Source organism: Emydura macquarii, unplaced genomic scaffold (assembly GCF_026122565.2).
Source record: "Emydura macquarii macquarii isolate MOO-44397 ecotype Brisbane River unplaced genomic scaffold, CSIRO-AGI_Emac_v2 contig_1876, whole genome shotgun sequence".
In the NCBI taxonomy this organism is placed as follows: domain Eukaryota; kingdom Metazoa; phylum Chordata; order Testudines; family Chelidae; genus Emydura; species Emydura macquarii.
This window is the reverse complement of record NW_027132013.1, coordinates 12,345,710-12,357,955: the sequence shown is the minus strand read 5'-3', so window position 1 is coordinate 12,357,955 and position 12,246 is coordinate 12,345,710. Positions and strand designations below refer to the sequence as shown.

General features: G+C 39.9%; 1 protein-coding gene across 2 annotated transcripts in view; it reads left to right on the top strand.

Moving 5' to 3' along the window:
• Nucleotides 1-426: 426 nt before the first annotated feature.
• Nucleotides 427-12,246, top strand: part of PHF21A (PHD finger protein 21A) — a 263,268-nt gene continuing 251,448 nt past the window's right edge. For both annotated transcript variants that reach the window (XM_067557629.1, XM_067557628.1), the window contains exon 1: nt 427-823. The gene's annotated coding sequence lies outside the window, so the exon portion shown is untranslated. The remainder of the gene's footprint in view (nt 824-12,246) is intronic.

The window sequence follows — 12,246 nt, the reverse complement described above, 5'->3', positions numbered from 1 at the left end:
CACTAGAGTTTGCTGCCCTACTTCACTCTACTTTAGTTTCACTCACTTTACATCCGGGTTTTTTCCCTAGGCAATGGGAGCCGTAGTACAGCCCGTTCCTTAGGCAAAGGGAAATAAATTCGCCGCACCAACACGTCAAGTAGTCCCCTCAGGAGGAGCCAGCGAACCCTCCCTCCCCCTCCAGCGGAGGCCGGCGACCCCTCCTTCCTTATGCTCAGGGACGCGGCATGGGGTTTCAGGGAGGGGGAACCCGCCTCGCCCCCAATCTCTGTTTCCTCCCCAGTCTCCTCCTCCTCCCCTTCCCCGCTTCAGAGCCGGAGTAGTTGTGAGAGAGCGTGTCGGGCGCGCGCAGCGGCAGCTCGGGAGCGCGCCCCAGGCAGGCAGGGAGGCCGGCGGCGGAGCGATCCCGGCGAGAGGGTGCTGCGGCCGGGCCGGGTGAATGGGATTGAAGAAGAGTTCAGCTTCTCGGCTTGTTTTTGTGTCACAGTTTCTCTTCTCCTGCGCCTCTTCTGCTTCGTTCCTTTCTTCCCGTCCGCCCCCTGCTCCCCCCGGCAGGAGGAGCCCCCCGGGGAGAGGGGGAAGGAAAAGGACCTCCCAGAGGAGAGAGAGAAGAGGAGGAGGAGAAGGGAGCAACCTACCATCTTCCACTCCCAGCTTAGATTAAAGAAAGTGAGAGGAGGAGAGAGAGGAGCCCAGAAGAGGGGGACAGGGAGGCCCAGAGGAGCCGCAGCACCTTCCCCCTATGAAGAAGAGCCCTCCCCCTCAGAGAGAGGTCCTGCCAGGGGGACCCCAGCCAGCCACCAGCAGCACCACCACCAGCAGGGTGTAGTATCCCACCTTTTGGATTCGCCTCCTCCTCCCCCCTATTCTCTCCTTCTGCTTTTTTCTCTGAGTAGCTCTATCCCTCCCCCGTGCTTTTCTGTCTGTGGCTCAGGGAGTTGGTTGGGGGAGGGTGGAGGAGGATAGCTGGGGTGTGGGGGGAGGAGCAGTCTCCATAGGACTCTTCAGCCAACTTGGAGCTAAGGAGCAACAACTTCAGTGTTGTAACCCCCGCCCCCCCAACCCGACCCCCAAGGGGGTAAAGCCCTAGGGGGCCGTGTCCTTTCTCCCGCCCCTGCATGCACTGAAGTAAGTTTCTGAGGAGGGGGAGAGAGATGGAGGTGGGTGACACATTGGAGCTGTGGTGAGGAGCAGGGGGAAGGAGATGACACATTGCACTGTGGATGGGGTGGGGGAGGGAGGTTTATCCCCTCCTCTGCTGGTTTCCTTCAGAATGATTATTTCCAGGCCCTTTGCTGTTGGTTTGATTCCCCCCCCCCTGTGATGCTGATAGGGAAGTTTTACTATTGTCTTTGAAACGATGCTGCTTTGATGATTGAGAATTTGTAGTAAAGCTGCTACTGCAGTTTTTTTATTTTTGTTTTTTGTTTTGCTTTAATTTGCCTTTATGACCAGAGCAGCACTGGGAAAATTCCGTTTCTTCTGCAACTTGTAATTCAGAAGTATCTCTTGCCCCCCTTATTCTGAGGCTGCCCTTCTTGCACAGGTACACAGTTCAGTGGAAGGACACCTCTGGGATTTCACACTCCTACTTTGGCACATATTTGTGGTGATTAGAGATGTGTACCTTTTCTCTTCCATTTCTCTCTCTGTGTGTGTGTGTGTGTGTGTGTGTGTGTGTGTGTGTGTGTAGGAGGAATGGGGCTGTGTGTGGGACTCTGCCATTTGGTCTAGACCCGTTGTGCACGCTCCTCTCATCACTTCTTTCTCTGTTTGCTTTTTTATTATTCTGAGTTTCGCTGTTGATAGGATTTCTTTCTCTCTGACTGCATTTGCAGCATGATGGGTGCTTGCAGGTCTGCACTGTTAGGTTTTAGATTAATTTATATTGGATCATCACATGGAGTCCTTCATTCAACTTCTACTCACTTGAGTGTCACAAAATGAGTATGCTCTGGTTAGGGTACAAATGTGCATCAGCAGAGTAATTTCCAAGTTCTGATTTTTTTGATGGGGCGAGATTGCTAGTGGAGAGGAGGTTTTTTGTTTTCTTTGGTTTACAAATGTCATCGCAATTCAGTCACATGTTAGAATATTCTTTGTTTAGATATCAAAGTAGGGTATCCAATATGTCCCCACTTTTTATTGTAAGTAATCGTGATCCCCTGCAAGTTTTATAAATTTATAATTGTAGATGTGAGGTTCTTGATGTTTGTTTGGACCAAGCACTGAACTTGACAATGAACTTTTGTTCGTTTTTTTTTTTTTTTTTTTATCACAGTAGTGGATGGATTAAAAAAACTTCCTATTGGGAACAATAATTGGCATGTTGTGTATAGTAGGTCTGAAAAGGGAAACATCTGAGATGGACCACTTGTGCTCAGGAATGTTAACATTTTAATAATTAGAGACTGACAGCTACATTTGCACTCAGGTTAATTTGGAGGCATGCAAGAGTTTTCTCAGTCTAAGTTCATTATAGGAAAGAATGAATTTATCACATTAAACATATTTGCTTGGTTGCAGAAGGAAGACTAAAAGGCAGTTACCCCATATGCTTATGTTAATGGGGCACTTTTACAAATATCTTAGAATTTTAATTATCAAATGTGCTTTCCTCTATTTATAATGTTGGACATCCTTGGTTTGCTTTTTGCATTTCACTCAACTTTGGCAATGAAAATAACTGGTTAGTTTCACTTTCTATTGGATCAGTTTCATCTTTGTGATTTCTTCCTTTGCTTACCCAAAGCTGGCGCTGTTTGGATTTGCTATGCTGTAGGGGAATGTTTAATTTTAATGACAAATAAGTTTATTTTAATATTTAATGTGAAGAAAAATGGTAATAGGTTTTATTGAAGTTTAATAAAAAAAACTTAAAAACAATCTAAGTTTTGTGCCTTAACCTACTACTTGCCAGTGTTCCTGTAAAGATATAATGTAAAAAACAAACACTTCCCCCACAAAATCTAACCTATAAACTTTTGAAAGATTTTAGGTAAAACATATGAATGGTCCTGAGTTCATAATCGTGTTCAACAGTAATTTACAATTTTAAATACAAAGTAGTATTCAATAAAGGACAGTTTTTAAGAGCAAAGCCCCAAACCAACCAAACAAAAACCTCACCCACAGCACAACTACAGTTTATAAACCTATACTAGTTAAAGTAGTTACTCACCCACATTTTAGTATAAACATCATTTTAAAAAAAAATCTGGGAAACTCTTGATTTCTGAATGGAATTACCAGTTTTCCTAGAGTAAAGAATTTAGTATTTTAGTAAACATGATGGTTTTAAAAATGTATTTTTCCATGGAATTGTTTTTCACTGTAAACTTGCAGCTTTATTGAGATGGAGAAATTGTGCGAGTATGAGGTTATACCTTCTAGAAGTTTGAGCAACTGACAGCGGGGATGTTAAGCAGTCCCTTTACATGATTGGAAAATTAAAGCTATCCTCTCCTTTGTAGACTGTCACCTCTGAGGTTCTCTTTTTGTACAAGCAAATTTTTGTCAGGTATTGTCCAGCAGGAGGTGCTTGTGCAGCGAATGCCCATCAGCAGCTGGAAGTCAGCTATATTATACTTGTAACATGCTTGAGCTCTACTGATCTGGGCAATGAAAGATCTGATATTGTTCCCACATTTGGGTTTCAGTTAAGTAACAAGCCTGGCGTACTGATACATAATTAAAAGGAGCCTCTCACAAGGTATTTTCATAATTTAAAAAGTATTTTTACTATTGTCTATTGGACAACTGGAAGGTTAATATTTGAAGTCATTTTTGTTTTCTTTTCCTTGTCCATGTAGAGTTATTTATGCATCCTGGTCTGGGCTACTCTTGCCAGTTTGTTTTTATAAGGGTGCAAAAGCCTGTGGGGTTGCTGGCATTTACTTTCTTCCCTTTTGGAAGTGAAAATATAGAAACATTACCTTTTTTGGGAAGGAGTTGTAGGAAGTCATGGATTTTACAGGTGTGGGTTTTTTGTTTTAAAGAAATATTTATATGTTAAGTTTTGGCCATCCAACTTTGACAGTAAGTCAGAGTTTTAATGTAGGATTTTAAAAGTGTATTCCCCCTCCTTAGTGCTGAACTTGCATTTCTATTCATAGTACAGGGTCTGAGTATTTCTTATCCTGCCTATATTCCTATTTTGCGGGTGATATACTTAGAAGATTTGAAAATGCAAATAGAAATTGTAAACTTTTTTGTATGTTGTTGAATTGGTTGGATATGCACAAAGCAGATCAGTTTCTTGTTTTAGAAATATACAGTTTGTTTTAACTGGGCCTTTGAAGGCTTTGTAATTCTGTATGCTGTAGGAAAGTTCTAATAGTGAAGATATGTCGTCATTGCAATTGTTCATGCAGTTTGTTTTATAATGGAGGTAACTGTCCTTAAATATGAAAATATTGGAGTTATTTAACAGTTCTAGAGTATTCAGTGTACTTTGTGCTCTGGAGAACTTCTACAATTAAATGATATAATTTTAATTTGTTTACTACTGGGATTTCTGGTTGAATCTAATATAAATCTTAAAATTTACAGGGACTTCATAGGATATCTTATTTGGTACAGCAGAAACTCAGAATTACGAACACATCAGGAATGGAGGTTATTTGTAACTCTGGGTATGTCTACATTGACGGCGGCACTGTCAGTGCCTCGGGATCGATTGAGCTGCAGTGGAGACCCGCTCAATCGATCTGGAAGTTGATGGCGTTAATCCACCCCTGCAAAAAGAGTAATGCTGCGTTGACCGGAGGGCATTTCCAGTCAATGCAGCATAGTGGGGACACTGCAGTAAGTAGAAGTTAGGAAGTCAACAGGAGATACGCAAGCTGCTCTATGTAGCTTGTGTATCTCCCATCAACTTCCACTGAAATTTGCCGTCTAAAATGTTCATAACTCTGAACAAAATGTTATGGTGGTTCTTTCAAAGCTTACAGCTGAACATTGACTTAATACAGCTTTGAAACACTACTATGCAGAAGAAAAATGCTGCTTTCCCTACTGTGCTGTATTTGCTTCCCCGCCCCCTGCTGCTGCCTTATTGTGTACTTCTGGTTCCAAATGAGGTGTGTGGTTAACTGCTCAGTTCATAACTCTGGTGTTCGTAACTCTGAGGTTCTACTGTATATTTTAAACACCTTGTGCATATTAGATAAAGTGCCTCTGTGCTCTGCCATTCTGTGCACCTCCATGCATATGTCTGTAATTAGTTGATATCTTTTTAAACTCTCTACATCTTGGTATGGCCACAGACTCTGGAGGAAAGCATCTTTACAGAATTTAAGAAGCTGACATCATCTTTAACTATTTCCACCATGACTTCAGTATTGGGGCAAATGGAGTATAATGCTGTAAGGCTATATAAGTTTTAAGGTGTCTGAACCCACATTGTCCAAGTACTGTGGATAGTAAGAGGCTAACTTGGTTTTAAACTTTTCCATGCTAGGCATGAGGGTACTGTGGGTTTTACCATGCCAACCTTTACTTGTAGAAACAGTCTAGCTGAAATCAATGGAGCATATCTAGTCTCCTTCTCTGTGGATATGGAGTCACCCAAATGAGGGAACTGGTGCAGTTCCACTATGCGGAGGGGCATTCTGTGGGCCTGACCACGCAGGAGGAGAGGCCCTGGTGTGCCGTATAAGAGGAAAAGTGCAAGAAGATCCATTATTATATGCACCTTGTTCTCCCCTGTCCCCCGCATGGGGCAGTGTAAGGCCACGTCTACACTAGTGAGCTTAAAGGAGCACAACTGTACCGATGCAGCTGCATCGCTGTAAGATTACTTGTGTAGCCAATCTATGCTGATGGGCGAGAGCTCTCCCATCGACATAATAGCTACCATTGCTCGTTGAAGTGCTTCTCCCGCCGACATAGAGCTGTGCACACTACCAGTTATGCCCCAGCTGAAGATTGCTCTTCCCTCCTTTCCCCTGCACCGGCAGGATATCACTTCCCTTCCACCTCCATGGCCCCAGGGCTGGAGGAGTTTTGTGCCCTGACAATCATGGTGGGGTTGGGGGGGAGAAGGGGCTGTGCCTTTGCTTGCCCCTCCTGTGCATGCCCCTGCTCAGGAGTATGGTTTTTCACAACCTTGAGTGACATAAGTTTGCCAGCGCAAGTGGCAGTGTAGATGTGGCCTCAGAATCTGCTGAGGCTAGGTCAACCACTCTGAGGTCTGGAGGGAAGATTTCTGCTTCTGCACATGTACCTGTTGCCCCACCCAGTTACTTGTGCCAGAAACTAGACTCAGGATTTGTGCTAATGTGTTCTACTTTGTGTTCTACAAAAGCTTGTAGGATCAAACCATATATTAGTAAGGTGGAAGAAGTGTGGTACAGGTCCATATATTGGGAAGGTGGAACCAGTGTGTTACAGGCAAGATGTCTGTGTCATGTCTTTGTTAATAGTTTTTGTACATGTCCTACATGTTATAGGTGGTGATGAATAGACTAATTTGTCAAGTTTGATCCAATGTCGAGGAGGTGTTTGCCTCATATATCAATTATGAAGGTAAAGACTGTGCCTGTAGAAAGTGGCCTAATTTTAGATTGAGGATATTTTGAATACTTTTACATTTCTTTATTTTCCCAGTCTTTTTATTTTGTCAAGTTATAGGGACTTGACCAATTTAAAAGTCTCTTCTATATGATTCTTTTTACCTACTGTTGTTACTTGTAATAGATTATATCTATTTTGTTAATTATTTGTTTTTTTTTCCTTTGTACATTTTACAACGCATTTCATTTCACCTTTTGTCTATGTGGGTTTTTGACAGCAACAATGGAGAGAAAAAAATCTTAAAATAGTAGAATATGGTTGTACTACAATAACAATTGGCAAGGAGTCTTGGGCAGATGTGGGAACTGAAACAACTACTAATTTATTTGTTTTTAAAACTGACTACAGTATGAGTTGACCTTGTCTCCTTAACTCTCTAGAATTTCATGGCTTTCAAATTACGTTTTAAAACTATATATAAAGCTCTTTTAGGCCCCCTTCACTCCCTCTCTTAAATTTGTCATACTTAAATCCTTAACAAAATTTTAGTCTTGAAATGTCTACAAGTTTTTAAAGAACTTTATTAAGAAATGGTTCTGTGACACATGGTTATTTTAGACTTCAAAAGAAAGGATGTATTGGTCTCTACATTTAAGTATTAATCAATGCAAACCAGTACAGGGTCCCTTGCAGAGTTTATAATCACCATAGGAGTCACCAAGTAATCTCTGCCTAGGAGCTCCACACCCTGATAGCTTGACCTATTCCAGACCCTCTCTGCCTTCAGACTCTTTCTCATATGCTATTGCAAACACCCACTCTTGCGTCAGAGATAATATGTGGGGGCAGTGTTTCTTAAAAAACTGGATCATGTAATTTAAAAATTAACCACACTCTCTCAAACTCTTACGTAGATGCTCTTTAAAAAAAAAATCAGATGGTGTGTCAGGAGTGTAGTTCTGTTTGTGAGTTTTATTACTGGCATATATTTTATTTTAAATTATTTCTTAAAATAGCGTGTATTTTTTTTGTTGAGTAATTTTACATTTCCATGCTACTGTGCTTTAGAGATAAAAGGCCACATTACCAAGTTCATTCACTATAAAAATGGCATTGAGTATGCCTTAAATGAAGGACAAGGTGGGTGAGGTAATATCTTTTATTGCACCAACTTCTTATGGTGAGAAAGACAAGCTTTCAAGCTTACACAGAGCTCTTCTTAAACAATTCTTCTCATTGTATAATTAGGAATGTGCTCTGAAAACTTTAGGTGATGTCACATATTTTTTCATGGGGGAACATCAGATGAATGCATGGTTGAAACAGAGTGAGGAAGAGGATAGGGTCTAACAGGTTGGAGCCTAGTACTATGATGAGCTAATCTTTGGACTCTGTAGGGCTGTGAAAAGAGAACTCAAACACAAGAGCCAAAAGATGGGTTTTGTTTTATTGTTTTGGCTGCATGCAGAATACAAACTCTCAGTACTTGAAAAGAAGAAGGAACAGCAGAAAGGAATTGATTTTTGTCACACACACACCCCCCCACACACTGGGGATTCAAGTATTGTTAACCATGTGCAGCTCTAAATAGTGTAAATGCAAGCAAAATAGTAGTTGATCTCTTCAGTCAATTAGCTATCAGAGCTTTAAACTCTTTTAGCCAAAACTTCCAAGTAATCACAATAATTATTTTCTGATAAACTGGCTGATAGTAACCATGGCAACAGCTGTCTTTGGCCTTATGGACAGTATTATTGCTGTATTGATGAAGCCTTTAGATGCTTTTGTAGCCTGTTGCCTATGTGGTGAAGTGCAGTAGAATATCTTTTAGGTGACTTCAGCAGCATTGCCAGTTGCTTTGTTGTAATGTGCCATTGCCTGTCTCTCTTGTATTCCATAATCTCTTGGACCTTTCTCTGTTGCATATTTGTGGAGGTGCTGATGATGCCTGGCTATCTGGAAATGCAAGAACTGTGCTGTGCCTCTTAGTACAGACTGTACTTGCATTTTTCACTGGTCTTTCAGGAGGGAAAAATAAATAAATATCTTAATTCAGAGTTCAAAATAATGACTTCTGGGTTTGGAACACAGTATGATTTTCCTTCCTTGATGAAGTCTTCTTAGAACAGGTTGGTAGTGGGAGCTGCCCTTCCCTCTATTGAACTGGAGTACGGTGTATGTTTTCAGAGGCCTATACTGAAATACAGCCATTTAATTTTCAGCTAAGCTCAACTCCCTTTTAAGAGAGAGGAAAAGCTGCTGCTTCAGTGCATTTTGATGATGAAGGAAAAGAGTAATGTATTTCTAAAGAATAAGTACTGGGCAAGGGAAATACAACCCTCACAAAAATACTTTTCCCAATGAAAATCAAAAGTGTTATTTGACAACCTACTTTAATGTTAATGAATGTAACAGTCCCGATTAAAAACTCGAGTTTTTTTAAAAGTATGCAATTTCTATATATTTTATATATAGAATTTCTATATATTTTAATCTAGCTAGACTATTGCTGCTTTTTTTTTTTTTTTTTTTTTTTTTTTTTTGAGTTATTGGTGAGTTTAGTGTTTCTGTTGTTCTGTGTTAATCTTAAATTTGATAAATATAATGAGCTAATGTTAACTTTGGACCTAATGTACTTTTGGGATCTCTGTATGGTATGTATATATGATATTGTACAATGAGATGGTCAAAATGTGGCCCATGGAGACGTGTATTATAGACTACATCTGACCTCATCTTTAATAAGAATGTGGCTTATCATGGAGACTACAGGCCCCAGTATGCAAAGCTTTATTTTTATTTGAGTAGCCTGCTTAGATAAAGATGGACCATTGTGTGCTGGGTTCTGTAGTTTTTATGAGCCAAACTTTCATGTTCATGATGATGGCTTGTGAACACTGCTATATTTTATGTAAACTAGATGTGATTCTCAGGCTGCCAGCAAGTTGCTTAAGTGGCCCTTAGTTGGGCAGTTTGGAAATCCTTGATGTTCATATTATGCAGTAGAAATATTCTTTATTTACAAGTTCCTTGTAACCTGTAGTTGAGTACTGTGTTTAGAGAATAGTAGCTGTTGGAAGATTTCTTTCTGCATGTTCAAGAATTATGTAATTAATTGCACTAATATACTACTTGATTTGTGATTGTAAAGGGTACTAATGATTGTTTTTGAGAGTTGTTTTTTTTTTACATGTCTCAGAGTAATCATGTTATAGATGGGTAACATTTGGCACAACAAGCCTTCACTCATCTGCTCCCAGTACTGTTTTCTTCTTCTAAATTAAAGCATTGTAGCTGTGTGGCTCGTACTGCTCTATAGTTAAAGGTGAATTGAAAGGCTTTTTACCTGCCAAGATCTGACTTCAATGTTCTGTGTTTATTGAGGTCCGGTGATACCGTAACTAACCTCTAAAACAGAGCAGGGAAGTGCTTTCCTTTCACTGCTTTAGGGGTTAGTGATGTCATTAGCTGTTACCAGGGAAACACAGAACCCTGAATTCAGGTTTTGGCAGGTAAGAGGATTACGTTAAGTTCAGATATTTTGATTTTTGAGTGTATTTGAGCATTGCTCATCAACCCCTAATACAGTGAGAGTTCCCACTGAAGTCAGTGGAAATCCTGCCTGAGTAAGGACTGCAGAATCATTTAATTTATTTTAGCTCTCTTACAAATACATTGGGCCAATTTAATTCCTTGAATACCTTCTTAGGCTTAAGTGGAGTTAAACCAGAGATGAATTTGGTTCATGCAAGAGCAAAAAATCTGAAATCAATGGTTGAAGAAATAAATTTAAGTATTTAAGGTTCCAATCCTGCAAAATCTTATATATGTACTTGACTTAAACATGTGAGTATCCTGTTGAAATCAGTAAGAATATTTGCATGCTTAAACTTCAGCATGTGTAAGTGTTTGCTGGAAAAGGGCTTTAGATGTATAATCTTGGAATGTGGCTTCTGGGCGTATACAATAATTAGCTTGCATACAGGTCCTTTTGGTAAAATTCTTTTCTCTAATTCACTAAGCAAATCTAGTTGTCTGTAAACTGTGCTTATACCTGCGCAGAATGTTAGAGCTCTGCTATAAAGAACTGAGAGGGAATTTTATCCAGAGTACACATTATTTGAATGCATATTTTCATAAAGACTATTCAAATAGTAGCGCTCTCGTCTACCCATTATATGTATTTTAAAATATTCTAAATATTTTAGATGGTTATAGCGCCTTTTGAGGCATGACATTTATTTTTTTTTCCAGGGCTGGTGTATTGTATATATTAAGCACTTTATTTCTGATGGTTGTCTTTAAAACCCACCTCCAAAAAAGGAAATTAATATAGAAATTTGTTTAAATAATGCCTTGTATACATTATGTATATGTAATGAGTTTGCAATTAGTTAGTCATAGCCATACACCCTCAATTTAACATTTGGAGTAATTGTCCAACATCTCTGTGATTTGATTGGCTACAACTGTATTTCAGTATAACTACTATTCATAAGGTGCTTTTATCTTAAGCAAGTGCTCCAATGGGCTTTTTCTGTTAAAATTCTACACCGGCAACCAGGCATCCATGAACAACCCCTGTAACAACAACCCACCTTGCAGGGCAAAAACATTTCAAGTTTCAAGCTATGGCAAAATTGTTATATAAACAATGCTGAGAAATGTTTGAAGCAGGGGGAGGAGTTGTCTTTTTTATTTGAGTTTGACGCTAATTGAGAGCTTATAAAACATGCCAATTAGCAGCCCTTGAAACTGAAATCTTAAGCTCTGATCCTGCTATGAGCTCCCCTGCCCTCAAGAAGAGTCCTAGTGAAGTCAATAGGGCTCTCTGAACACAAGGGTCTACCCACATAGAATTCACTGCAGGACTAGAGCTCTAGTGACCCAAAGGACAAGTACTGCAGCATGGACAGAAGTAGTTCATTACCAGTACCTCGTTGTGTCTTAGTTTCCCTTTCTTTAAAACTAACATATGATACTAACTGCCTTTGTAAAGCACTTTGGGATCTACTGATGAAAAGCACTATATAAGAGCTAGGTAATATTATTAAAGGCTTTTGCTTTAATTGACCAAAGCAAAGAAGTAGTCAGACATTATTCCCCTTCGTGCCCAAGCTATAGCATTGATATAGTCTCTACCCTCTCTTGCTGGTACAACAGAATGGTTTAAATACAAATGTCCAACCTTAACTTTGAATAAACTATCAGTTTATAACAGCACTGTAAATATATCTTTCTGTAACTTGGAAAAAAGGGACATGGAGGTCTCAGGGGATTGGTAATGAGAGATCAAGCTTTTTCCTGGCTTGAATCCATCTTAAGTCAATAATAAACAAAATTGCATACAATTTCACAACTGTTGGTCTCTGTGAATTGAGATGGTGATCCCAATCCTGTTCCTAGTAAACATCTCTTTTGTCTTACAAATCCACCGTCATATTTGGTATTAATTGGCCCTCTTGTTGGGAATTTCGTCAGAGAGATCAAAAATTGAAAGGATCTGGCAAACAGAACTTCCCCTTTATCCCACAGAGAGGATGTCTCTAGGTTAACTAGTAACTTCAGTGTGCTACGTAAGGGGCAACTTTCTCATTTTAAAAAAAATTGAGGTTCATGTGGTCCCTTGAATCAGAGAAGGGATGAAAATCTGTCAGATCTCTGCTTATGGTCATAGAAAATGTTGGATAGGTAGCACTTCATTGTCCGTCTTCACCCAGTCCTGGCAGA